Raw genomic sequence first — 26,905 nt, forward strand, 5'->3', positions numbered from 1 at the left:
GGAAAACCCATCCGACAGCACTGACCATGCAGTAGTGTACAGAGACCTAGAGTGTCCCCTCCTGTCCCGCTACAAGCCCTGGAACAGGGACTGGAGACTGCCCAGGGCCGCACCAGAGGAGCGGAGCGGTGGTGGATGCAGAACTGCTAGGGATCCCATGTGGTAGGCCTGAGCACAGAGCTTGATAATCACTGGAGAAAGCGAGCAGGGCAAATCCTGGGGAACGTGGAGCTGGTCCCCAGGAGGTGAGCGCACTGCAGCGGTATGGATGAGAGCAGTAGGGGCAGTGGCTAACAGCCGGGACAGAGGCAGAGGAGGCCTCCCCTCTCCTTCAGTGCGACAGAGCGAGTGTGGCCCTCGAGACTTTGGTGGGCGCTCGAAGGAAAGGGAGGCCCAGAGAAGCCAGGTAAGAGCGGAAATAAGGGATCAGGACCACGCTTCAGAGGGGCCTGAGCATCCTGGAGACTGGGTGGCACGAAGATTTTATGAGAGTGAGACCCTGTGGGGCTCCTAGAAGCGCACCTAGAAGCGCACCCAGAGCCCCAGCAGAGGCAACTAGCAATGAGAGTCCAGAGAAGCGGCAGGCCTCCCCAAGTAAGCAGCAAGCAGTAACTCAGGCATTGAGACATGGGGAGAAGGGCAGACGATCAGCCACACCAACAAGGAGGCCGACTGTAGCGGAGTGGGCCTAGCGGCGTTGACGGGGTTGGTGAGCGGGCCTAGGGCTCGCCTATGCCAGGGACTAAATATGCAAAACAAGGGAGAGAACCCCCCAAGGCAGGCAACCTCAGGGATCACGCCGGTAGAACGCAGAGCTCCCCCAGGTTGGGAAGAAGGGTGAAGCAAGTGAAGCAGGCAAGCTAACTAGAGTGCGGCCTGAGAGCTTGAGGTGGTGCAAGCGATAACCTGAACAGTGCATAATGGTGCATAAGGCCAGAACATGGCGTAATCCGGAGACCCTTGGCAGACATTGAGGAGAGTGGACTCAGGCTCATACTGAGAGCATAAAGTGCACTGGAAAGGCCTGGTGAAGAGTGGCAGGAACATTAGGCATAAACAGATGCGACTAACCTAAGTGCGAGTCGGACTACATAACAGAATGTAGAGCGCTTACCAGAAGAAGAGAACCCACGTGCAACGCGGACTACCTAGAGCGTCCTATGAGCACATGCTGCACCAGAAGCACCGCAGATCAAGAGGACATGATGGGGAAGATTCCCCCAAAAAAGGACAGATAAGAGGCCCCAAACGAAAAATCAATGGAGAGGGGGAAGAGCCAACCACAGGCAGAGAGAACTCTGGAGATCCTTCGCAGCAGGACATTCTACAAGCCATCACCTCCTCTAGCGAGCGCCTGGCAACCAAAATGGACTTGCTGGGTCTAGATTTAGACCTGCTCAGAGAAGATCACAAAACGTTGGCAGACCGCGTTAAGACAAACAATGGCCAATTGTTAGACCTGGCATCATTAGCTTGAGTCTCTCCTCCATTTTTTCTGTTTTTAGAAAGTGGCTATTCTCTTGTCTAACTATTTCTGGTTTCTGCTGGTCTTGCGTGTGTGTGACAGGAGCTGGGTGGCTCCATAGATCTGATGAGTCAGTGTGGGATGAGTGGGACATTTGCATTGAGAGTAGGGGGAGAGTAGCTTCTGATAGCCTGCCCTGCCTGATACAATGCTGGCTCCACCTCCTGCCAGGCGACTGATGGCTCTGTGCCTTATATGGACGATCCTGGCCCCACCTCCTGCCAGGAGGCCAATAGCTCTGCTCCTGCCAGTGACAATGCTGGCTCCACCTCCTGCTGGGCGTCTGAGGACCCAGCCCTGTTCAGTGAATAGGCCAGGTGCCTCTGCCTGGCTACACCCACAACAGACCCAGGATGTTGGCAAATTCCCCTGCATGGACAAAGGGATCAAAGCCAAGGGGTATAAGAGAAGGACCCCTGAACCAAGAATTTAGATCACTTCTGACAAGGAACCCTGAAACCAAGGACAAGAAGCCTGCTGATCCAAGGACTTGCCTACCCCTTCTGCCAGTGTGCTGTTTGCAGGGGGGAATCCTGCATTGCTTCTTTGTTTTTGCCAAGGAACCAGGAGAGAGGAACTGTGTGTGTACTCTCAAACTTTGCTAAGAAAATCTCCGAGGGCTGGAAGAGTGCCAACCTCCTGTTGAAGTCACAGGGCTAAAGGACTTCATCTGCTTAAAGTGCTGTTTGCTGGAACCTGTGAATCCAGCACCTCTGAAAGAATCCAGCAATCTCGACGCCGACGGACGTCGCCGAATCCAGCTCGACATCGTGAGTAACGGCTCCAGTGTCCCGCTTCCTCGACGCCGGCTGCCGGGCCCGATCGACGCCAGCAGCAACGCCAGTGAGTAGTGAGTTCGGCTCCAGCTCCAAGGGACCTCGTGTCTGCACCGCTGCTGATCGCATCGACTTCGTGCCCTCTCGACGCCGTGAGCGCTAATCACTCTTGCAACAGCATCATCGTGAAGTAGTGTGGCTCACTACGTGAAGTAGTGTGGCTCACTGGTTAGAGGCGGCAGACCCGAGAGCAGAGGACGGCCCGGGACCAGGGTTCAATTCCCGGCGCGGCAGGTTTCTGGACCAGGGTCAGCGGACTCGATAATTCTCTCGCCTCGGTGCCCACTCTGATCAGCGATCACACTCGGCAACTCTGGGCATTAGCTTGCCTCATCTTCACTAACGGCCCCACCAGACCGCCAGGGATGCCTGGTATCACCCTGGAGATACCCATTAAGGGACCATCTCTCAGGGAAGCCAGGAAGGGTTTCGCAGCGGTCGAAGCGCCTTGGGACCCTATGGGTAAGTAGTGCGCTATATAAATGCCTTTACATTTACATTTACATCATCAACATCAACAACGACTGAGGCCTGATCCACACCGAAGGTGCGACGCCGGATTGCTCGACGCCGCTGATCATCGTGTGCTTCATTTTCCTAAGGTACTGTGTTGTTAGGGGTCCGTGTGACTCCGGGCTCGACGTAGCGCTCCTCGCGGTCGACGCCGAACCCTTTGGATAAACTTTGCCTCGACGTCGTGTGACTCCCGTGTGGGTTACATTGTTGCCAAGAACTGTGTTTTAAAGAAGAAGAGTTGCTTTTGATACTAAAGCCTTTGTGCTAAGAAGAAACTACACTTGAACTATTATTTTTCCTTCCAAGAGTATTTATTAAGATTGTGGTATATTTTTGTCGTCATTTGGTCTTGTGCTAAGCCTTATATAAAAATCCTTAATTTTAGAATACAACTGTGTCGTGTCCATTTGTAGTGTATTCACTTTATTACTGTATGTGGTCATAAATGCTTAACACACAGCCTCTGAGATAAGCCTGTCTGCTCTGCCAAGCTACCAAGGGGGTGAGCAGGGGTTATCAAAGGGTGTGATCCCCTTGCCCTGACTAGAAAAGGTGTGTCCCTATTTGTCAGACGTGCATACCTCTGCCAACTAGAGACAGCCGGTTCTAACACCAATTATCTGAGACTCTGCCGGACATAGTCATAATGAAGCAACGATTAGCAGCGCTTGGACATTGGAATTCCGAGCCGAAGACTCAGAAAATACTTTGCGAGGAAGCAACCTTAGAAACATAGGTCTATCGGAAAAAATAGAAGGCCCCAACACGATAGACTACCGGGAAAGATGGCTGCGAGAGGGAGTAGCACTAGACAGCCAATCGAGCTTCTTCGCCCTGGAGAGGGCGCATGGAGTCCCTGCAAAACCACCTGTACCAGGAGCACCACCGCGGGTGGTGATAGCGCAGCTCCTCCATTACAGGGACAGGGACCACTTCCCAGATTTTTACCGGGAGGTACAAAGACAGAGAGGCTCCTACTGGGAGAGAACAGCACCCGAGGCCGGCGAGCCTTGAGAGAAACTCCAGCCCCCACACAAGAAGAGGCACAGTTTGCGTGCCGAAACGCGATCCACATGGTGGCATTGATCAGTGGTACAGGGAGAAGCCCAGCACCCCCTAGGAGCAGTGAGACTGCAGCATATTCTGGCTCGGAGCAAGGGTCCAGTGACTCAGAGGCACAGAGTGTGGCACTCTCAGACGTAATTCCGCAGACGGCGGACGATATCACCTAGATGAAGAGGGCTGAGAGCCATTACGAGCAGGTCTGGAATAACACTGGACGCACCTGACCCAACAATGAGGTACTGGGGTTAATGGAGGGGGACGCTGTGGGGGTTCCTGTGAGACCACTGAACTGAAGGGCGGCTGCACAGACTGGGAGAGTGGTGGACAAGCAGCCTTCACACTTTGCAATTGACTAATAGAACTGCAAGCAGTCACTTGCAGACTTATAACCTTGGTTTGGATGGGGGTGTTTTCCTGCTTATCCTGGGGAGTGGGATTTGGGGGAAATGTTTAAAGTTAATATGGGGTGGACACCTTGAGTTGCAGCACACAAAGTGCTATATGGGATCGAGTGGAGAGAGGAGGCAGATGATGGTGCATAGGGACGGTGGCTGTCCAAGAATCGAAACATCATCCAATGGCTGATGCGCAAAAGTACAAATGCATGATTTTGAATGTTAGAGGTATGCACACAATGACGAAACACCATAAAGTCCTCTTATACATTTGAAGGCGGGGAGCCCAGGTAGCCCTATTAAAAGACACACTTAACATAGAAAGAGGGACAAGCCTTACAAAGGCGGTGGTGGGTCCAGCTGTTTTATATTACCTACTCGGATATGGATCCGAGCGAGGGTCCAATTCCAATTGACGGACTCGCTAATAGACCCAGAGGGACGCTTCGTAGCCATAGAAGGGCGATTAGAGGACCGAGAAATAAGTATAATTAGAATAGACACCCCAATGCGGAACAACCAGCCTTCTTGGCAATACTGAATCACTGCCTGATGCAATATCTGATAGGCAATACCCTAGTAGGAGGCGACTTTAATAGTGTGGACAACACGCTCCTAGATAGATCTCACCCTCCACTGTGAAATTCCCAAGCAGCGCGGATCTCGCATGCGTTCACCACCTGGAGACAGAGTTGGGGACAGATAGATGCCTCGAGGACCGTACACCCCCAAGATAGAGACTACTCCTATTTCTCTGAGGTGCATGAGGCACATGCACAACACAACTCTTTCTTATCTGCAGCAGAAATCCAACGCCATGTTGTTGCTGCGGAATATCTTGCATTCACGTATCAGACGACAACCCAATGGTCCTGTCCCTGAGATGGAGGCAGCCTGTATCAACGATCACCACATGGAGGCTCTGCCCGGACACCCTGGAAGACCGGGTCTTCTGAGAAGAGATTAGGGGGGAGATAGCGCACTACTTTGAGGCCAATGCGGGGATGGCCTCATCGCCGAATGCAGAGTGGGGCGCTTTTAAGGTGGTCCTGGGGGGCCAATGTATAACACGTACTACCGGGGTTAGGCCCGTCATCCTGGGAGAAGTAGAGGGAGCAGAGACAACCCTTAGGGGACTGGAATGTAGAAGACCAGAACACCCTGGCCTTCAGCATGCAGTTTTAGAGGCCAAGGAGAAGGTGGCAAGAGAGAGATATGTAGATGCTTCGACTATAAGAACTATCTAGAGAGCACCCATGCAGAGCAGGATGAATCAGGATCCCTCCTGGTGTGGTTGCCAAACTCGGTGAGCAGGAGCCTGCCGCTGGTGGAAATAGAGGATGAGGAAGGGATAAGGCACTATATGCAAGTGGGTTTTCGCCCACTACTAAGTAAAGCTATGCAGAAAGTCACAAGAAGGTGAACATGCGTAAGCAAGGGAATACCTCGCAGGCCTGCAGATGATGAGGCTGAACCCTGAGGAGGCAGAAGAGCTAGGAGCGGACATTACACATCAGGCGGTACGAGCCACCATCAAGTGCATGGCAAGGAATAAGACCCTGGGCATGGACGGTCTACCAGCGGAATTCAATGCAACCTGTGTGGAAGAGCTGGCCCCCCAACTGGTCACAGTGTACCAAGAGGCTTGGGAAGCAGGCATACTGCCGGAGAGCACTAGTGAGGCCCTCATAACTCCGGTGCCTAAGCCAGGGAAAGAGCCACACAACTATACAGCCTCTAGACCTTTATCCATGCTAAACATGGATTACAAAATCCTAAGCAAGGTCTTGGTGATGCTCCTTCTCCTCCACATACCCAAATTGGTCCACACAGACCAAGCAGGGTTTATCCTGGGGTGGAATACAGCCATAAATCTCAGACTACTCCTAGCTGTCATGGGCTCCAACGAGTACGACAGGCAGGAAGCGGCGGTGCTCACGGGAGACATAGAGAAGGCCTTTGATAGCCTTGAGTGGCCCCACCTCTGCGAAGTGCTGACCAATATGGGGAGGAAGCTTTCTGGCATGGGTGCGACTACTGTACACATCCCCCATGGCCCAGGTGCACACAGGGAGGACCTTCTCACCCAGACAGGGGGAGAGAGGGGTATGAGGCAGGGATGCCCCTGGAGTGCAGGGCAAGGAGTGGGCAGGACTATAACGGCCTGGAGACAGGAGCGGTACAACTTTTCATAGCCCTGTATGCAGACAACCTCTTGCTGTTTCTCAGTGACACAGCAGGTGAATTGAGAGGGGCGCGGGCATGCTAGCCAGGTTCGGTACCATATCTGGCCTCAAAGTTAACTGGTGGAAATCCAGCTTATAACCTATGATGCCCAATGCTCTTTTGCCACTTCTCACGGAACTAGAGAAATTGAAATGGGAGACCAGCTGCCTGAGGTACCTTGGAGTAAAAATATATCACGGCTCAGCAGAGTAGGTAGAGGGTAACGTGGGTAGAGTGATAAGATCAGTGAAGTCTGCGATGTAATTCTGGGGAAAGCTGCCGTTATCTGTAACTGGACGGGTAGCAATTTTAAAGATGGTAGCACTCCCGTGACTATTGTATTACTTTGGGGATCTCCCGGTGTGGATCCCAAGAGCAATATTCAAAGACCTTGACTCACTGATTACGTCATTTATCTGGGGAGCGGAACGCAGAAGAGTACCGTTGACCTCCATACAGCGCTCCACAGTGGAGGAACAAATGCAAAAACAACAATTGAAGGACGGAATGTTGCACAATGGCAAAACATTCACCCCCAGTCACAGATCTGTGTTTAATCCATCCTTATTTTGCTCACCAAGCCACCCCATTTCAGACATGGCTATATGCAAATCCGTCTTGACCCTGTGCCTCATGGGAACATTCCAGCCCGAACTGCTAAGCCATGTTTTCCCTGGATCGGAATCAAGCATCCTAGGATGGAGGGAGGCCTAGCCGTCCCTGACTGATATTATATAGGTGCCCAGTTGTGCTGGCTGATCCAATGGCTGTTGGCGGAACGTACTCCGGAGAGGGAACGGTACCCGGCTGTACCGGATGCCACAGCCCTAGCGATGATCCTGCTACGGGTGCGACAGAACGCATAAGAAAACACAATGGAAACCGGGGTGGTGGTGCGCTGCTGGGCTAGATACCTGAGTCGGGTAGGCGCCAAGATTCCCTACTCCCTGAACCTACTCATCACAGGACTAAGCTGTCTGCCACAGGGAGAGCACTGGACGGGGTTGGAGGACTGGAATGGGCAGGCCTGAAAGTGAAGGGGAACTTATACCAATATTTTACACTGCTCCCATTCTAAGTATTACAAGCAGCATATGAAATACCAGGAGGCCAGTTCCTGAAGCATGGGGCCCTTACCAGAAGAATTAGAAAACACTGGGGAGCGGGAGGCATGGAGCCACGAGCAGCAGCCTGATGTAGATATTTTGCGCTATCAGCGGGGAGGATCAAGACAGTCTTCTGCCTCTACAAGCTAACCAGGCAAGACATGCAAAGGTCGTTAGAGTGCTTGCGATTACAGTGGGAAGAAGAACAGGGGAAGCAGATCCCAGAGGTGGTGTGTGACAAGATCCTAGAGCGCACCCCGCATGATTTAAATTAATAAATTTTTACATGCTGGATAGAGTGTACCTCACCCCATTCCGCATTAGGAGATATTTTGGGACGGAGACAGCTGCATGCCCAAGATGTGGAGAGAGGGAGGCACATATAATTCATATGTTATGGTGCTGCCCCACGCTACAATCCTTTTGGGAGGAGTGAAGGCAAGTGGTGGGTGATCTCATTGTCAAAGAGCTCCCACACGCTCCGGACCACTTCCTGCTGGGGTGGTTCCCACATACGGCCAAAAACAAGGCGAATGGGAAGTTTGAAGACCTGGCCTATGTTCTGGCCAAAAGAGAGATAGCCAGGAATTAGAAGGCACCGGGGGTGGATTGCTTCTTGGGAAAAAGAACACGAAAAGTGGTCAGGAGCAGAAGGTAGACTACTGCTCAGGGAGGCCAGTCAAGGGATAGGTGAAATCGATAGGGCTAGGGCGTGGGAAAACCTAGTGAGTGAACTGACGGCAGATAGACAGGATAATAGTGGGAAGGGCTCCTGTCAGCTGGCGACACCGGAACGGGAAAGAGAGACAGGTGAGCACCCGGAACAGGGACAATAGGCACCACGTCACAATGAAACTAAAAGACTAAGGGCTAGATGTAGGTAAATCTTTTTAACTGATTCTAAAATACCGAATTTTACCGATTCGGTATTTTAGAATCGGTAAATTATATGTAGGTAATAATTCTGTATATTATATATTATATTATATATTATATATAATTCGAGGCCATCGGGTTCACCGAATAGTTTCTGTCATGACGAAATGGAAATGAGTTATGTGAGTGATATCATTCGCCTCTCGCCCTTATTATTATGGGGCAAAATATGGCTATCTGAGGACCTCCAGCTTTCCAGAGATATTCTCCAAGACTGCAAGAGCCTTGATAATGCAAAGCAGATCCCTTGGTTGTCATATGTCAGTGACATGTTACATAAAATAGGCCTGGGTCATGTTTATGACAATCCTGAAAATATCCAGGGAGACATTAAAGCCCAAATTAAAACAAGTTACTGGAAATCTTCACACACATTTTCCTTGGTCAGGTCAACAGGATGTGTGGTTAAATTACAGCACCAGTTCTACTTAACTTTTACAACCCATGTGCAATGGCGGTTTTATCTTACAAGGTTCAGGCTAAACATTCTGCACTTTCTTTTTGCCTTTCCTAAACAAGGGGGTTGGTGTGAGAGGCTGCCGCCTTGCCCTTGTAATAACAGAGTTAGTCAGAGCACCATACATGTTGTCCTCTTTTGTTCTTTATATCAGGAACCAAGGACCAGATTCATCAAGCCCATTTTGAAGGGGCGGCAACCATGTAATTATAAGGAAGGTTATGACTACTTGTTATCATTATCATCTTCTGGAGTATGTTGTGCCATGTTAAATTTTATACGAGTGTCACTCCTGATTAGGAAACGGTATGGCTATCTCGGACTTAGACCTGTACATCGTTGTGGGAACTTGCTGCTGTATGATGGCCATTCAATTATAAATACTCTGTGAAATAACACTTGCTGACTTAAGGTGATCAGTACGGGTTCTATTGTCTGTATGTTTCATCCTGATAAATGACTTGTGGAATATATCAACTTATGTTTTAATTTTCTTAATGTGTAATTTTAGATGGTTCATTTTAAAATTAAAATTGTAATCATGTTTTGTAATTTAAAATGTATACTTTTATGATTCTCTGTTTGAATCGAATAAAGTTTTTGAACCGAACCGAATTCGAGGCCCATAGGATTGAATGTCAATTACCGAATCGGTAATTAACGATTCGGTAAATACCGAAAATTCAAGGGTGGCAGGGTATCACTTTGACACCCTGTTGCACCCCTGATTAGTGCTTGTGTGCCATGTGGCACACATACATGCCCCTAGGCACACATACATGCCCTTAGGGCATGTCTGTGTGCCACATGTGTAAATGCACATATTTGCATTTACATAGGAATCGTTATTTACCACCAACTAATAGTTGGTGGTAAATAACGAATCCTTAAAGCCCTGTAGCACTGTTTACAGTGCTACCTACATCTCAAAACACAGATTCTGTAAATTTACCGAATCAGTAATTTTACCGAATCGGTAATTTTACCGATTCGGCAAAATTACAGTTTCGGTAAAATTACCGAATCTGTGTTTTTTAATGCTCTACATCTCAGTATCCAAATACCGGTCGGTAACGGCAGAAAATCGGTATTTTCGGCAGTTACCGACCGGTATTTGGATACCTACATCTGGCCCTAACTCATGAGAACCCAACAATACCTAGGGATTACGTTATGACCACTTCAGCACAACTCAAGGGGAGACTTTTATGTTAATAGGGGTGTTACATTAAATAAACCAGAGGGTAATAATCTTGCATAAAGTATACTGGATATGATATGAATAATGTTCATGTATGTCAATGATGTCTTAAAAGCACTCATAGCCCCTGTTAGCTACCACTGTACCATCTATTCTACATGCATTTGCAATGCCCAAAGCTTTTGTGTCATGGAAAAAGGGTGCTGTCCTTATTCCATTTTCAGGTCATGTTGCTTTTACATGCCACAAATCTACACTTGATGTTCGTTATTCATAAACAAAGACCCCTTCCTTTCTCTCACTCTGGAACTTGACCCATGCATTCAGTTTCCTTACACAACCATTCCCAAAGTCTCATTCCACAAATTAAGGGATTTCTTTAATAGCAAACCTTGCCCCCCTTCTACATGCCACACAATGCCACAAATGTCCGACATGCACTGGCTTGACTAAAAAGGCCACACATCTCACAAACACTGATATGGGTGATTTACATGGGACATCTTTTATTTGGGTAAAATAGAAAAAAATGGAAAAGAATATAAAAATCTAATTTTCCCAGCTGGGGTTTGAACATTTGTTAAAAAGCACTCATACCCACTAAGAGCTACCACTGTACCATCTATTGTCCTAAAAGAACATTTTGGCCCAAAGCCATTTTGTCATGGAAGGAGTGTTTCCATCGCTCTTCTATTTCTATGTAATTTTGTTTTACATGCCACAAACTCTATGTCATGACCGGAGGCTCTGATTATGCTTCTCCTGTCTTTACTACTAATTTCAGCAGCCATTCACAATAAAGTAAAACACACACGACATAACCCATGTTTCCCTGTACCTCCCATGTCACATGCTCCAATCATATATGAGCTACCCATATAACTGTAGACGTCACCATTTTGTGTCCTCTTTCTTTGCTGCTTCGCAGCCAGATAAGTGCAGTTTAATTATTTAGGCTTGTACTGCCGTGATTATAGATATCTCATATCTCTATTGCTTAGAATGTTTCTTTTCTATATGCTTGGTATGCCGTAATTATAGGTACCTCTATTTGCTGTGAATGTCATGCTTTCTTCGTGTTGCAGTTCTATGAGGGCAGGAGGGGTAAGGTTACCAATCACCCACTGCGTGCGCCACAGCGCTGGGTCACTGCCTTCATTTTTTGAACACTCATGGAGGTCAGAATCCTACGCTGCTTGCTGCCTCAGTGGAGTGGGACGTGGACAGCGCACGCCTCGCTGATGTGTGCAGCATCTTTTACTTATGAACAAGGACCACACAACACGCATGTGCAGAAATCAAATGCGACACTCAGGGATATTGATCAGCGCGTTTGCTGGCTTTTTCTACATATAACGTGACCCGTCTCTGTATGTGGTGGCAGGGGTGAATGCTCCCCCTAAGCCCTTTCTCACAAGTGTGTGCAGGGTTGTATACATTTGTATAGGCTCTGAATAGAGTGGGTTTGTTGGTGCAGGCAGCTCCCTACACTTTTAATTAAGGCACAATCCTTGGTCTGGAAGGGTGTTTTCTACTCCCCCCTTACTCTCCTAACTCCCAGTAAATTGAGTATGCATGCAGAGAGAATTGTACAATGGGATCCCTATATGGTGGAGGAAGACATCTACTATGAACAAGGTGATGACCAGCTAGAGCTGGATTTCGTGGATGCACCGGACTGCGCTGTACAGCGATCTGTGAATATGGCCCTAGTACGGGCAGTAGGTCCCTTCACGGGCAGCTTTGTCAGTTTGCATGCCAACAAGGCTGGCAACCCCAACTTCCTCTGGCCAACAATGAGGTGGGCCCATCAAAAAGAGCAAAGTCGAGAGTAAATCACAGCCAGAGGTGCATGGAGATGCTTTTGAACAGCTAAGGCACAAGAGAGACGCTGAACACTATTATAGCGCCATCCCACAGGGAGAGGCCGCTCAGTCTCACATCTCACAGTACGCAGAGGCCCTAGACTTAGACTGCTCTTCAAACACTGAGGACAGTGATGAGGGTGAGAAGACAAGACCCAGTACGAGGAAATGGGCTCCAGTCCATACCCCTTGGGTGCTCCAATTCGAGCCTAATTCACCCCAGGGTGTCAATTTATTTATTTATGAAGTTTTATATGCGCAAACAGGATCCCGAAGGATATTTGAGTGCTTTACAAGAAGGATGAGGATGGAAGGAGGGTAATACATACAATAGCGACCTTAAGTAGGGATAAAAGCAAGAAGAATCACATAATTACAAGAAGAATAGGTCAAAGTAGCGTAATACAGTAAGCAGGTACATAGCGGACTAAACAGGGGCACACTATGGGCCAGATGTAGGAGAGGAAATACCAGTCGGTAACGGCCGAATTCGGCCGTTACCGATTGGTATTTATGAATCATCATGTAGGGGCCAGTATTTTACAGAATCAGTAAATTTTACCGATTCGGTAAATTTACCGATTCTGTAAAATACCGAATCGGTAATTTTACCGATTCGGTAATTACACATGTAGGTGGCACTCCTGAGAGTGCCACAGGCCCTTTAGAGTCGGTATTTTACCCCCCAATCCTATTGGGTGGTAAAATACAAAAAGCAGGTGTGCATGCACATCTGTGCATGCACACCTGTGCCATGTGACAAACAGACATGCCCTTTGGGCATGTCTGTGTGCCACATGGCACACATGTCCGTATTTGGGGTGCTAGAGGGTGTCAAAGTGACACCCCCTGCACCCATGCAGGATTCGGTATTTACCGATTCGGTAAATACCGAATCGGTATTGCCCATAGATTCCTATGGGCTTCAAGGGAGTTTGGAGTGAGCTCTGAATGTCCCGTCACTCTCTGTCCAACTCAGACAGAGCAACCTGGAGTGAGCTCTGAATGTCCCGTCACTCCCTGTCCCTCTCAGTAAGAGCTGCTTGGAGTGAGCTCTGAATGTCCCGTCACTCTCTGTCCCTCTCAGTAAGAGCAGCCTGAGTGAGCTCTGAATGTCCCGTCACTCTCTGCCCCTCTCAGTAAGAGCAGCCTGGAGTGAACTCTGAATGTCCCGTCACTCACTGTACCTCTCAGTAAGAGCAGCTTGGAGTGAGCTCTGAATGTCCCGTCACTCTCTGTCCCTCTCAGATAGAGCAACCTGGAGTGAGCTCTGAATGTCCCATCACTCTCTGTCCCTCTCAGTAAGAGCAGCCTGGAGTGAGCTCTGAATGTCCCGTCACTCTCTGTCCCTCTTAGTAGGAGCAGCCTGGAGTGAGCTCAAAATGTCCAGTCACTCTCGATCCCTCTCAGTAAGAGCAGCCTGAAGTGAGCTCTGAATGCCCCGTCACTCTCTGTCCCTCTCAGTAAGAGCAGCCTGAGTGAGCTCTGAATGTCCCGTCACTCTCTGTCTCTCTCAGTAAGAGCAGCTTGGAGTGAGCTCTGAATGTCTCATCACTCTCTGTCCCTCTCAGTAAGAGCAGCCTGGAGTGAGCTCTGAATGTCCCGTCACTCTCTGTCTCTCTCAGTAGGAGCAGCTTGGAGTGAGCTCTGAATGTCCCTGTCCCTCTCTGCCCCTCTCAGTAAGAGCAGATTGGAGTGAGCTCTGAATGTCTCGTCACTCTCTGTCCCTCTCAGTAAGAGCAGCCTGGAGTGAGCTCTGAATGTCCCGTCAATCTCTGTCTCTCTCAGTAGGAGCAGCCTGAGTGAGCTCTGAATGCCCCGTCACTCTCTGTCCCTCTCAGTAAAAGCAGCCTGAGTGAGCTCTGAATGTCCCATCACTCTCTGTCCCTCTCAGTAAGAGGAGCCTGGAGTGAGCTCTAAATGACCCGTCACTCTCTGTCCCTCTCAGTAAGAGCAGCTTGGAGTGAGCTCTGAATGTCCCTGTTCCTCTCTGTCCCTCTCAGTATGAGCAGCCTGAGTGAGCTCTGAATGCCCCGTCACTCTCTGTCCCTCTCAGTAAGAGCAGCCTGAGTGAGCTCTGAATGCCCCGTCACTCTCTGTCCCTCTCAGTAAGAGCAGCCTGAGTGAGCTCTGAATGTCCTGTTACTCTCTGTCCCTCTTATTAAGAGCAGCCTGGAGTGAGCTCTGAATGACCCGTCACTCTCTGTCCCTCTCAGTAAGAGCAGCTTGGAGTGAGCTCTGAATGTCCCTGTTCCTCTCTGTCCCTCTCAGTATGAGCAGCCTGAGTGAGCTCTGAATGCCCCGTCACTCTCTGTCCCTCGCAGTAAGAGCAGCCTGAGTGAGCTCTGAATGTTCCGTCACTCTCTGCCCCTCACAGTAAGAGGAGCCTGGAGTGAGCTCTGAATGTCCTGTTACTCTCTGTCCCTCTTATTAAGAGCAGCCTGGAGTGAGCTCTGAATGACCCATCACTCTCTGTCCCTCTCAGTAAGAGCAGCCTGGAGTGAGCTCTGAATGTCCCGTCACTCTCTGTCCCTCTCAGTAAGAGGAGCCTGGAGTGAGCTCTGAATGTCCTGTTACTCTCTGTCCCTCTTATTAAGAGCAGCTTGGAGTGAGCTCTGAATGTCTCATCACTCTCTGTCCCTCTCAGTAAGAGCAGCCTGGAGTGAGCTCTGAATGTCCTGTCACTCTCTGTCCCTCTCAGTAGGAGCAGCCTGGAGTGAGCTCTGAATGTCCCTGTCCCTCTCTGTCCCTCTCAGTAAGAACAGCCTGGAGTGAGCTCTGTGTGTCCCGTCACTCACTGTCCCTCTCAGTAAGAGCAGCCTGGAGTGAGATCGGAATGTCGCATCCCTCTCTGTCCCTCTCAGTAGAGCAGCCCGGAGTGAGCTCTGAATGTCTCGTCACTCTCTGTCCCTCTCAGTAAGAGCAGCTTGGAGTGAGCTTTGAATGTCCCTGTCCCTCTCTGTCCCTCTTAGTAAGAGCAGCCTGAGTGAGCTCTGAATGCCCCGTCACTCTCTGTCCCTCTCTGTAAGAGCAGCCTAGAGTGAGATCTGAATGTCCCTGTCCCTCTCTGTCCCTCTAAGTAAGAGCAGCCTGGAGTGAGCTCTGAATGTCCCGTCACTCTCTGCCCCTCTCAGTAAGAGGAGCCTGGAGTGAGCTCTGAATGTCCCGTCACTCTCTATCCCTCTTAGTAAGAGCAGCCTGGAGTGAGCTCTGAATGTCCCGTCACTCTCAGTCCCTCTCAGTAAGAGCAGCCTGGAGTGAGCTCTGAATGTCCCGTCACTCACTGTCCCTCTCAGTAAGAGCAGCTTGGAGTGAGCTCTGAATGTCTCGTCACTCTCTGTCCCTCTCAGTAAGAGCAGCCTGGAGTGAGCTCTGAATGTCCTGTCACTCTCTGTCTCTCTCAGTAAGAGCAGCTTGGAGTGAGCTCTGAATGTCCCTGTCCCTCTCTGTCCCTCTCAGTAAGAGCAGCCTGAGTGAGCTCTGAATGCCCCGTCACTCTCTGCCCCTCTCAGTAAGAGGAGCCTGGAGTGAGCTCTGAATGTCCCGTCACTCTCTGTCCCTCTTAGTAAGAGCAGCCTGGAGTGAGCTCTGAATGTCTCGTCACTCTCTGTCCCTCTCAGTAAGAGCAGCCTGGAGTGAACTCTAAATGTCCCTGTCCCTCTCTGTCCCTTTCATTAAGAGCAGCCTGAGTGAGCTCTAAATGTCCCGTCACTCTCTGCCCCTCTCACAAAGAGGAGCCTGGAGTGAGCTCTGAATGTCCCGTCACTCTCTGTCCCTCTTAGTAAGAGCAGCCTGGAGTGAGCTCTAAATGTCCCGTCACTCTCAGTCCCTCTCAGTAAGAGCAGCCTGGAGTGATCTCTGATTGTCTGTCACTCACTGTCGCTCTCAGTAAGAACAGCTTGGAGTGAGCTCTGAATGTCTCATCACTCTCTGGCCCTCTTAGTAAGAGCAGCCTGGAGTGAGCTCAGAATGTCCCGTCACTCTCTGTCTCTCTCAGTAAGAGCAGCTTAGAGTGAGCTCTGACTGTCCCTGTCCCTCTCTGTCCCTCTCAGTAAGAGCAGCCTGAGTGAGCTCTGAATGCCCCGTCACTCTCTGCCCCACTCAGTAAGAGGAGCCTGGAGTGAGCTCTGAATGTCCCGTCACTCTCTGTCCCTCTTAGTAAGAGCAGCCTGGAATGAGCTCTGAATGTCTCATCACTCTCTGTCCCTCTCAGTAAGAGCAGCCTGGAGTGAGCTCTGAATGTCCCTGTCCCTCTCTGTCCCTCTCAGTAAGAGCAGCCTGAGTGAGCTCTGAATGTCCCTTCACTCTCTGTCCCTCTCAGTAAGAGGAGCCTGGAGTGAGCTCTGAATGTCCCGTCACTCCCTGTCCCTCTTAGTAAGAGCAGCCTGGAGTGAGCTCTAAATGTTCCGTCACTCTCGATCCCTCTCAGTAAGAGCGGCCTGAAGTGAGCTCTGAATGTCCCGTCACTCTCTGTCTCTCTCAGTAAGAGCAGCTTGGAGTAAGCTCTGAATGTCTCGTCACTCTCTGTCCCTCTCAGTAAGAGCAGCCTGGAGTGAGCTCTGAATGTCCCGTTACTCTCTGTCTCTCTCAGTAAGAGCAGCTTGGAGTGAGCTCTGAATGTCCCTGTCCCTCTCTGTCCCTCTCAGTAAGAGCAGCCTGAGTGAGCTCTGAATGCCCCGTCACTCTCTGTCCCTCTCAGCAAGAGCAGCCTGAGTGAGCTCTGAATGTCCCGTCACTCTCTGCCCCTCACAGTAAGAGGAGCCTGGAGTGAGCTCTGAATGTCCTGTTACTCTCTGTCCCTCTTATTAAGAGCAGCCTGGAGTGAGCTCTGAATGACCCGTCACTCTCTGTCCCTCTCAGTAAGAGCAGCTTGGAGTGAGCTCAGAATGTCCCGTCACTCTCTGTCTCTCTCAGTAAGAGCAGCTTGGAGTGAGCTCTGACTGTCCCTGTCCCTCTCTGTCCCTCTCAGTAAGAGCAGCCTGAGTGAGCTCTGAATGACCCGTCACTCTCTGTCCCTCTCAGTAAGAGCAGCCTGGAGTGAGCTCAGAATGTCCCGTCACTCTCTGTCTCTCTCAGTAAGAGCAGCTTGGAGTGAGCTCTGACTGTCCCTGTCCCTCTCTGTCCCTCTCAGTAAGAGCAGCCTGAGTGAGCTCTGAATGCCCCGTCACTCTCTGCCCCACTAAGTAAGAGGAGCCTGGAGTGAGCTCTGAATGTCCCGTCACTCTCTGTCCCTCTTAGTAAGAGCAGCCTGGAATGAGCTCTGAATGTCTCATCACTCTCTGTCCCTCTCAGTAAGAGCAGCCTGGAGTGAGCTCTGAATGTGCCTGTCCCTCTCTGTCCCTCTCAGTAAGAGCAGCCTGAGTGAGCTCTGAATGTCCCTTCACTCTCTGTCCCTCTCAGTAAGAGGAGCCTGGAGTGAGCTCTGAATGTCCCGTCACTCCCTGTCCCTCTTAGTAAGAGCAGCCTGGAGTGAGCTCTAAATGTTCCGTCACTCTCGATCCCTCTCAGTAAGAGCGGCCTGAAGTGAGCTCTGAATGTCCCGTCACTCTCTGTCTCTCTCAGTAAGAGCAGCTTGGAGTAAGCTCTGAATGTCTCGTCACTCTCTGTCCCTCTCAGTAAGAGCAGCCTGGAGTGAGCTCTGAATGTCCCGTTACTCTCTGTCTCTCTCAGTAAGAGCAGCTTGGAGTGAGCTCTGAATGTCCCTGTCCCTCTCTGTCCCTCTCAGTAAGAGCAGCCTGAGTGAGCTCTGAATGCCCCGTCACTCTCTGTCCCTCTCAGTAAGAGCAGCCTGAGTGAGCTCTGAATGTCCCGTCACTCTCTGCCCCTCACAGTAAGAGGAGCCTGGAGTGAGCTCTGAATGTCCTGTTACTCTCTGTCCCTCTTATTAAGAGCAGCCTGGAGTGAGCTCTGAATGACCCGTCACTCTCTGTCCCTCTCAGTAAGAGCAGCTTGGAGTGAGCTCTGAATGTCCCTGTTCCTCTCTGTCCCTCTCAGTATGAGCAGCCTGAGTGAGCTTTGAATGTCCCGTCACTCTTTGTCCCTCTCAGTAAGAGCAGCCTGGAGTGAGCTCTGAATGTCCCTGTCCCTCTCTGTCCCTCTCAGTAAGAACAGCCTGGAGTGAGCTCTGTATGTCCCATCACTCACTGTCCCTCTCAGTAAGAGCAGCCTGGAGTGAGATCAGAATGTCGCATCCCTCTCTGTCCCTCTCAGTAGAGCAGCCTGAAGTGAGCTCTGAATGTCTCGGCACTCTCTGTCCCTCTCAGTAAGAGCAGCTTGGAGTGAGCTCTGAATGTCCCTGTCCCTCTCTGTCCCTCTCAGTAAGAGCAGCCTGAGTGAGCTCTGAATGCCCCATCACTCTCTGTCCCTCTCTGTAAGAGCAGCCTAGAGTGAGATTTGAATGTCCCTGTCCCTCTCTGTCCCTCTAGGTAAGAGCAGCCTGGAGTGAGCTCTGAATGTCCAGTCACTCCCTGCCCCTCTCAGTAAGAGGAGCCTGGAGTGAGCTCTGAATGTCCCGTCACTCTCAGTCCCTCTCAGTAAGAGCAGCCTGGAGTGAGCTCTGAATGTCCCGTCACTCACTGTCCCTCTCAGTAAGAGCAGCTTGGAGTGAGCTCTGAATGTCCCATCCCTCTCTGTCCCTCTCAGTAAGAGCAGCCTGGAGTGAGCTCTGAATGTCCCGTCACTCTCTGTCTCTCTCAGTAAGAGCAGCTTGAAGTGAGCTCTGAATGTCCCTGTCCCTCTCTGTCCCTCTCAGTAAGAGCAGCCTGAGTGAGCTCTAAATGCCCCGTCACTCTCTGCCCCTCTCAGTAAGAGGAGCCTGGAGTGAGCTCTGAATGTCCCATCACTCTCTGTCCCTCTTAGTAAGAGCAGCCTGGAGTGAGCTCTGAATGTCTCGTCACTCTCTGTCCCTCTCAGTAAGAGCAGCCTGGAGTGAGCTCTGAATGTCCCTGTCCCTCTCTGTCCCTCTCAGTAAGAGCAGCCTGAGTGAGCTCTGGATGTCCCGTCACTCTCTGCCCCTCTCAGTAAGAGAAGCCTGGAGTGAGCTCTGAATGTCCCGTCACTCTCTGTCCCTCTTAGTAAGAGCAGCCTGGAGTGAGCTCTAAATGTCCCGTCACTCTCGATCCCTCCCAGTAAGAGCAGCCTGGAGGGAGCTCTGAATGTCCCGTCACTCTCTGTCCCTCTCAGTAAGAGCAGCTTGGAGTGAGCTCTGAATGTCTCGTCACTCTCTGTCCCTCTCAGTAAGAGCAGCCTGGAGTGAGCTCTGAATGTCCCGTCACTCTCTGTCTCTCTCAGTAAGAGCAGCTTGGAGTGAGCTCTGAATGTCCCTGTCCCTCTCTGTCCCTCTCAGTAAGAGCAGCCTGAGTGAGCTCTGAATGTTCCGTCACTCTCTGCCCCTCACAGTAAGAAGAGCCTGGAGTGAGCTCTGAATGTCCTGTTACTCTCTGTCCCTCTTATTAAGAGCAGCCTGGAGTGAGCTCTGAATGACCCATCACTCTCTGTCCCTCTCAGTAAGAGCAGCCTGGAGTGAGCTCTGAATGTCCCGTCACTCTCTGTCCCTCTCAGTAAGAGGAGCCTGGAGTGAGCTCTGAATGTCCTGTTACTCTCTGTCCCTCTTATTAAGAGCAGCTTGGAGTGAGCTCTGAATGTCTCATCACTCTCTGTCCCTCTCAGTAAGAGCAGCCTGGAGTGAGCTCTGAATGTCCTGTCACTCTCTGTCCCTCTCAGTAGGAGCAGCCTAGAGTGAGCTCTGAATGTCCCTGTCCCTCTCAGTAAGAACAGCCTGGAGTGAGCTCTGTGTGTCCCGTCACTCACTGTCCCTCTCAGTAAGAGCAGCCTGGAGTGAGATCGGAATGTCGCATCCCTCTCTGTCCCTCTCAGTAGAGCAGCCCGGAGTGAGCTCTGAATGTCTCGTCACTCTCTGTCCCTCTCAGTAAGAGCAGCTTGGAGTGAGCTTTGAATGTCCCTGTCCCTCTCTGTCCCTCTTAGTAAGAGCAGCCTGAGTGAGCTCTGAATGCCCCGTCACTCTCTGTCCCTCTCTGTAAGAGCAGCCTAGAGTGAGATCTGAATGTCCCTGTCCATCTCTGTCCCTCTAAGTAAGAGCAGCCTGGAGTGAGCTCTGAATGTCCCGTCACTCTCTGCCCCTCTCAGTAAGAGGAGCCTGGAGTGAGCTCTGAATGTCCCGTCACTCTCTATCCCTCTTAGTAAGAGCAGCCTGGAGTGAGCTCAGAATGTCCCGTCACTCTCAGTCCCTCTCAGTAAGAGCAGCCTGGAGTGAGCTCTGAATGTCCCGTCACTCACTGTCCCTCTCAGTAAGAGCAGCTTGGAGTGAGCTCTGAATGTCTCGTCACTCTCTGTCCCTCTCAGTAAGAGCAGCCTGGAGTGAGCTCTGAATGTCCCGTCACTCTCTGTCCCTCTTAGTAAGAGCAGCCTGGAGTGAGCTCTGAATGTCTCGTCACTCTCTGTCCCTCTCAGTAAGAGCAGCCTGGAGTGAGCTCTAAATGTCCCTGTCCCTCTCTGTCCCTTTCATTAAGAGCAGCCTGGAGTGAGCTCTAAATGTCCCGTCACTCTCAGTCCCTCTCAGTAAGAGCAGCCTGGAGTGATCTCTGATTGTCTGTCACTCACTGTCGCTCTCAGTAAGAACAGCTTGGAGTGAGCTCTGAATGTCTCATCACTCTCTGGCCCTCTTAGTAAGAGCAGCCTGGAGTGAGCTCAGAATGTCCCGTCACTCTCTGTCTCTCTCAGTAAGAGCAGCTTGGAGTGAGCTCTGACTGTCCCTGTCCCTCTCAGTAAGAGCAGCCTGAGTGAGCTCTGAATGCCCCGTCACTCTCTGCCCCACTCAGTAAGAGGAGCCTGGAGTGAGCTCTGAATGTCCTGTCACTCTCTGTCCCTCTTAGTAAGAGCAGCCTGGAATGAGCTCTGAATGTCTCATCACTCTCTGTCCCTCTCAGTAAGAGCAGCCTGGAGTGAGCTCTGAATGTCCCTGTCCCTCTCTGTCCCTCTCAGTAAGAGCAGCCTGAGTGAGCTCTGAATGTCCCTTCACTCTCTGTCCCTCTCAGTAAGAGGAGCCTGGAGTGAGCTCTGAATGTCCCGTCACTCCCTGTCCCTCTTAGTAAGAGCAGCCTGGAGTGAGCTCTAAATGTTCCGTCACTCTCGATCCCTCTCAGTAAGAGCAGCCTGAAGTGAGCTCTGAATGTCCCGTCACTCTCTGTCTCTCTCAGTAAGAGCAGCTTGGAGTAAGCTCTGAATGTCTCGTCACTCTCGGTCCCTCTCAGTAAGAGCAGCCTGGAGTGAGCTCTGAATGTCCCGTTACTCTCTGTCTCTCTCAGTAAGAGCAGCCTGGAGTGAGCTCTGAATGTCCCTGTCCCTCTCTGTCCCTCTCAGTAAGAGCAGCCTGAGTGAGCTCTGAATGCCCCGTCACTCTCTGTCCCTCTCAGTAAGAGCAGCCTGAGTGAGCTCTGAATGTCCCGTCACTCTCTGCCCCTCACAGTAAGAGGAGCCTGGAGTGAGCTCTGAATGTCCTGTTACTCTCTGTCCCTCTTATTAAGAGCAGCCTGGAGTGAGCTCTGAATGACCCGTCACTCTCTGTCCCTCTCAGTAGGAGCAGCTTGGAGTGAGCTCTGAATGTCCCTGTTCCTCTCTGTCCCTCTCAGTATGAGCAGCCTGAGTGAGCTTTGAATGTCCCGTCACTCTTTGTCCTTCTCAGTAAGAGCAGCCTGGAGTGAGCTCTGAATGTCCCTGTCCCTCTCTGTCCCTCTCAGTAAGAACAGCCTGGAGTGAGCTCTGTATGTCCCGTCACTCACTGTCCCTCTCAGTAAGAGCAGCCTGGAGTGAGATCAGAATGTCGCATCCCTCTCTGTCCCTCTCAGTAGAGCAGCCTGAAGTGAGCTCTGAATGTCTCGGCACTCTCTGTCCCTCTCAGTAAGAGCAGCTTGGAGTGAGCTCTGAATGTCCCTGTCCCTCTCTGTCCCTCTCAGTAAGAGCAGCCTGAGTGAGCTCTGAATGCCCCATCACTCTCTGTCCCTCTCTGTAAGAGCAGCCTAGAGTGAGATTTGAATGTCCCTGTCCCTCTCTGTCCCTCTAGGTAAGAGCAGCCTGGAGTGAGCTCTGAATGTCCAGTCACTCCCTGCCCCTCTCAGTAAGAGGAGCCTGGAGTGAGCTCTGAATGTCCCGTCACTCTCAGTCCCTCTCAGTAAGAGCAGCCTGGAGTGAGCTCTGAATGTCCCGTCACTCACTGTCCCTCTCAGTAAGAGCAGCTTGGAGTGAGCTCTGAATGTCCCATCCCTCTCTGTCCCCCTCAGTAAGAGCAGCCTGGAGTGAGCTCTGAATGTCCCGTCACTCTCTGTCTCTCTCAGTAAGAGCAGCTTGAAGTGAGCTCTGAATGTCCCTGTCCCTCTCTGTCCCTCTCAGTAAGAGCAGCCTGAGTGAGCTCTAAATGCCCCGTCACTCTCTGCCCCTCTCAGTAAGAGGAGCCTGGGGTGAGCTCTGAATGTCCCATCACTCTCTGTCCCTCTTAGTAAGAGCAGCCTGGAGTGAGCTCTGAATGTCTCGTCACTCTCTGTCCCTCTCAGTAAGAGCAGCCTGGAGTGAGCTCTGAATGTCCCTGTCCCTCTCTGTCCCTCTCAGTAAGAGCAGCCTGAGTGAGCTCTGGATGTCCCGTCACTCTCTGCCCCTCTCAGTAAGAGGAGCCTGGAGTGAGCTCTGAATGTCCCGTCACTCTCTGTCCCTCTTAGTAAGAGCAGCCTGGAGTGAGCTCTAAATGTCCCGTCACTCTCGATCCCTCCCAGTAAGAGCAGCCTGGAGGGAGCTCTGAATGTCCCGTCACTCTCTGTCCCTCTCAGTAAGAGCAGCTTGGAGTGAGCTCTGAATGTCTCGTCACTCTCTGTCCCTCTCAGTAAGAGCAGCCTGGAGTGAGCTCTGAATGTCCCGTCACTCTCTGTCTCTCTCAGTAAGAGCAGCTTGGAGTGAGCTCTGAATGTCCCTGTCCCTCTCTGTCCCTCTCAGTAAGAGCAGCTTGGAGTGAGCTCTGAATGTCCCTGTCCCTCTCTGTCCCTCTCAGTAAGAGCAGCCTGAGTGAGCTCTGAATGCCCCGTCACTCTCTGTACCTCTCAGTAAGAGCAGCTTGGAATGAGCTTGAATGTCCCGTCACTCTCTGTCCCTCTCAGTAGAGCAGCCTGGAGTGAGATCTGAATGTCCCTGTCCCTCTCTGTCCCTCTAAGTAAGAGCAGCCTGTAGTGAGCTCTGAATGTCCCGTCACTCTCTGCCCCTCTCAGTAAGAGGAGCCTGGAGTGAGCTCTGAATGTCCTGTCACTCTCTGTCCCTCTTAGTAAGAGCAGCCTGGAGTGAGCTCTGAATGTCCCGTCCCTCTCTGTCCCTCTCAGTAAGAGCAGCTTGGAGTGAGCTCTGAATGTCCCGTCCCTCTCTGTCCCTCTCAGTAAGAGCAGCCTGGAGTGAGCTCTGAATGTCCCGTCCCTCTCTGTCCCTCTCAGTAAGAGCAGCCTGGAGTGAGCTCTGAATGTCCCATCACTCTCTGTCCCTCTCAGTAAGAGCAGCTTGGAGTGAGCTCTGAATGTCCCTGTTTCTCTCTGTCCCTCTCAGTAAGAGCAGCCTGGAGTGAGCTCTGAATGTCCTGTCCCTCTCTGTCCCTCTCAGTAAGAGCAGCTTGGAGTGAGCTCTGAATGTCCCGTCCCTCTCTGTCCCTCTCAGTAAGAGCAGCCTGGAGTGAGCTCTGAATGTCCCGTCCCTCTCTGTCCCTCTCAGTAAGAGCAGCCTGGAGTGAGCTCTGAATGTCCCATCACTCTCTGTCCCTCTCAGTAAGAGCAGCTTGGAGTGAGCTCTGAATGTCCCGTCTCTCTCTGTCCCTCTCAGTAAGAGGAGCCTGGAGTGAGCTCTGAATGTCCCGTCCCTCTCAGTAAGAGCAGCTTGGTGTGAGCTCTGAATGTCCCGTCCCTCTCTGTCCCTCTCAGTAAGAGCAGCCTGGAGTGAGCTCTGAATGTCCCGTCCCTCTCTGTCCCTCTCAGTAAGAGCAGCCTGGAGTGAGCTCTGAATGTCCCATCACTCTCTGTCCCTCTCAGTAAGAGCAGCCTGTAGTGAGCTCTGAATACCCCGTCACTTCTTGTCCCTCTCAGTAAGAGCAGCCTGGAGTGAGCTCTGAATGTCCCGTCACTCACTGTACCTCTCAGTAAGAGCAGCTTGGAATGAGCTCTGAATGTCCCGTCACTCTCTGTCCCTCTCAGATAGAGCAACCTGGAGTGAGCTCTGAATGTCCCGTCACTCCCTGTCCCTCTCAGTAAGAGCAGCCTGGAGTAAGCTCTGAATGTCCTGTCACTCTCTGTCCCTCTCAGTAAGAGCAGCCTGGAGTGAGCTCTGAATTTCCCGTCCCTCTCTGTCCCTCTCAGTAAGAGCAGCTTGGAGTGAGCTCTGAATGTCCCGTCCCTCTCTGTCCCTCTCAGTAAGAGCAGCCTGGAGTGAGCTCTGAATGTCCCGTCCCTCTCTGTCCCTCTCAGTAAGAGCAGCCTGGAGTGAGCTCTGAATGTCCCGTCCCTCTCTGTCCCTCTCAGTAAGAGCAGCTTGGAGTGAGCTCTGAATGTCCCGTCCCTCTCTGTCCCTCTCAGTAAGAGCAGCCTGGAGTGAGCTCTGAATGTCCCGTCCCTCTCTGTCCCTCTCAGTAAGAGCAGCCTGGAGTGAGCTCTGAATGTCCCATCACTCTCTGTCCCTCTCAGTAAGAGCAGCTTGGAGTGAGCTCTGAATGTCCCTGTTTCTCTCTGTCCCTCTCAGTAAGAGGAGCCTGAAGTGAGCTCTGAATGTCCGCGTCAGTCCCTGGAGTGAGCTCTGAATGTCCCGTCACTCCCTGGAGTGAGCTTGAGTGTCCTGTCACTCCCTGGAGTGAGCTTGAGTGTCCTGTCACTCCCTGGAGTGAGCTTGAGTGTCCCGTCACTCCCTGGAGTGAGCTTGAGTGTCCCGTCACTCCCTGGAGTGAGCTTGAGTGTCCTGTCACTCCCTGGAGTGAGCTTGAGTGTCCCGTCACTCCCTGGAGTGAGCTTGAGTGTCCCGTCACTCCCTGGAGTGAGCTTGAGTGTCCCGTCACTCCCTGGAGTGAGCTCTGAATGTCCGCGTCACTCCCTGGAGTGAGCTTGAGTGTCCCGTCACTCCCTGGAGTGAGCTTGAGTGTCCCGTCACTCCCTGGAGTGAGCTTGAGTGTCCCGTCACTCCCTGGAGTGAGCTCTGAATGTCCGCGTCACTCCCTGGAGTGAGCTTGAGTGTCCGCATCACTCCCTGGAGTGAGCTTGAGTGTCCGCATCACTCCCTGGAGTGAGCTTGAGTGTCCCGTCACTCCCTGGAGTGAGCTCTGAATGTCCGCGTCACTCCCTGGAGTGAGCTTGAGTGTCCGCATCACTTCCTGGAGTGAGCTTGAGTGTCCCGTCACTCCCTGGAGTGAGCTTGAGGGTCCCTTTGCTTCTCTGGGTGTTTGGTTTGTATGGGGTGAGTCTCTGACTAGAGGGTCCCAGTGGGTGAAGATTGAGGAGTTGTAGTTGTACTCCAAGCGACTGCCAGTGGACCGGTTGAGTCCACGTGCGTTCATTCCTCCCGCACCGTTCGTGTGTTCATGATACATGTATGCTGACATGCGATCTGGCAGGCAGCCAGCTGTCAAGCCATATTTAAAAGATAGCACTGGACAGAGGTGGTGCTCCTCTTACATTTGGGGTAGATTTTCGTATTTTGGGGGATTCACAGCTCCCCCTCAGTCCTCGAGGTCTTGACAGTTGCGGATTCCCAGTTCTCCTGTGTTTACATGAATTGTTGTACGAGGGTAAAATCAATCAGATGAAACAAGGCACAGAGAGTATTTTGCACATTCAACTTGCTTTTATCTTCTCTACATATGTACATCCCTGGCCAGAAGCCTCCTATCCCAACACCCCACTAAGTATGGGGGTGCTGCCTTTTCTTTCTTTTTCTGTGAAGGCATTCATCAAAGGTTTCAGAAGGGGGTGGAAAGTATAGCGCCTTGATGCTGCATCAATAAACAGTTCTTACAAATATAACACAAAATATAATGAAAGTGGCCTTTACTCACTGACAGCAGCACTCACCATCTCGTTGTCCTCCCCCTCGTTGAGCAGGGCAGGGCTCCCTCTGAGGTGTCTCTGTGTCCCCATCCCAGTGAGCTGGGCTCTGTGCCCTTCTCACAGCAGGTCAGATGCCAAGCCTGGTGCCCGGGTGAGGTGCTGGTGTGGGTGATGGAGCCCTCCTTTGCCACAGCAGGTCAGATGCCAAGCCTGGTGCCCGGGTGAGGTGTGGGCGATGGAGGCCTCCTTTGCACAGCAGGTCAGATGCCAAGCCTGGTGCCCGGGTGAGGTGCTGGTGTGGGCGATGGGGGCCTCCTTTGCACAGCAGGTCAGATGCCAAGCCTGGTGCCCGGGTGAGGTGTGGGATGGAGGCCTCCTTTGCTCAGCAGGTCAGATGCCAAGCCTGGTGCCCGGGTGAGGTGTGGGCGATGGAGGCCTCCTTTGCACAGCAGGTCAGATGCCAAGCCTGGTGCCCGGGTGAGGTGCTGGTGTGGGCGATGGGGGCCTCCTTTGCACAGCAGGTCAGATGCCAAGCCTGGTGCCCGGGTGAGGTGCTGGTGTGGGCGATGGGGGCCTCCTTTGCACAGCAGGTCAGATGCCAAGCCTGGTGCCCGGGTGAGGTGCTGGTGTGGGCGATGGAGCCCTCCTTTGCCACAGCAGGTCAGATGCCAAGCCTGGTGCCCGGGTGAGGTGCTGGTGTGGGCGATGGGG

This window comes from Lissotriton vulgaris, chromosome 7 (genome assembly GCF_964263255.1).
Source record: "Lissotriton vulgaris chromosome 7, aLisVul1.2, whole genome shotgun sequence".
In the NCBI taxonomy this organism is placed as follows: Eukaryota; Metazoa; Chordata; class Amphibia; order Caudata; family Salamandridae; genus Lissotriton; species Lissotriton vulgaris.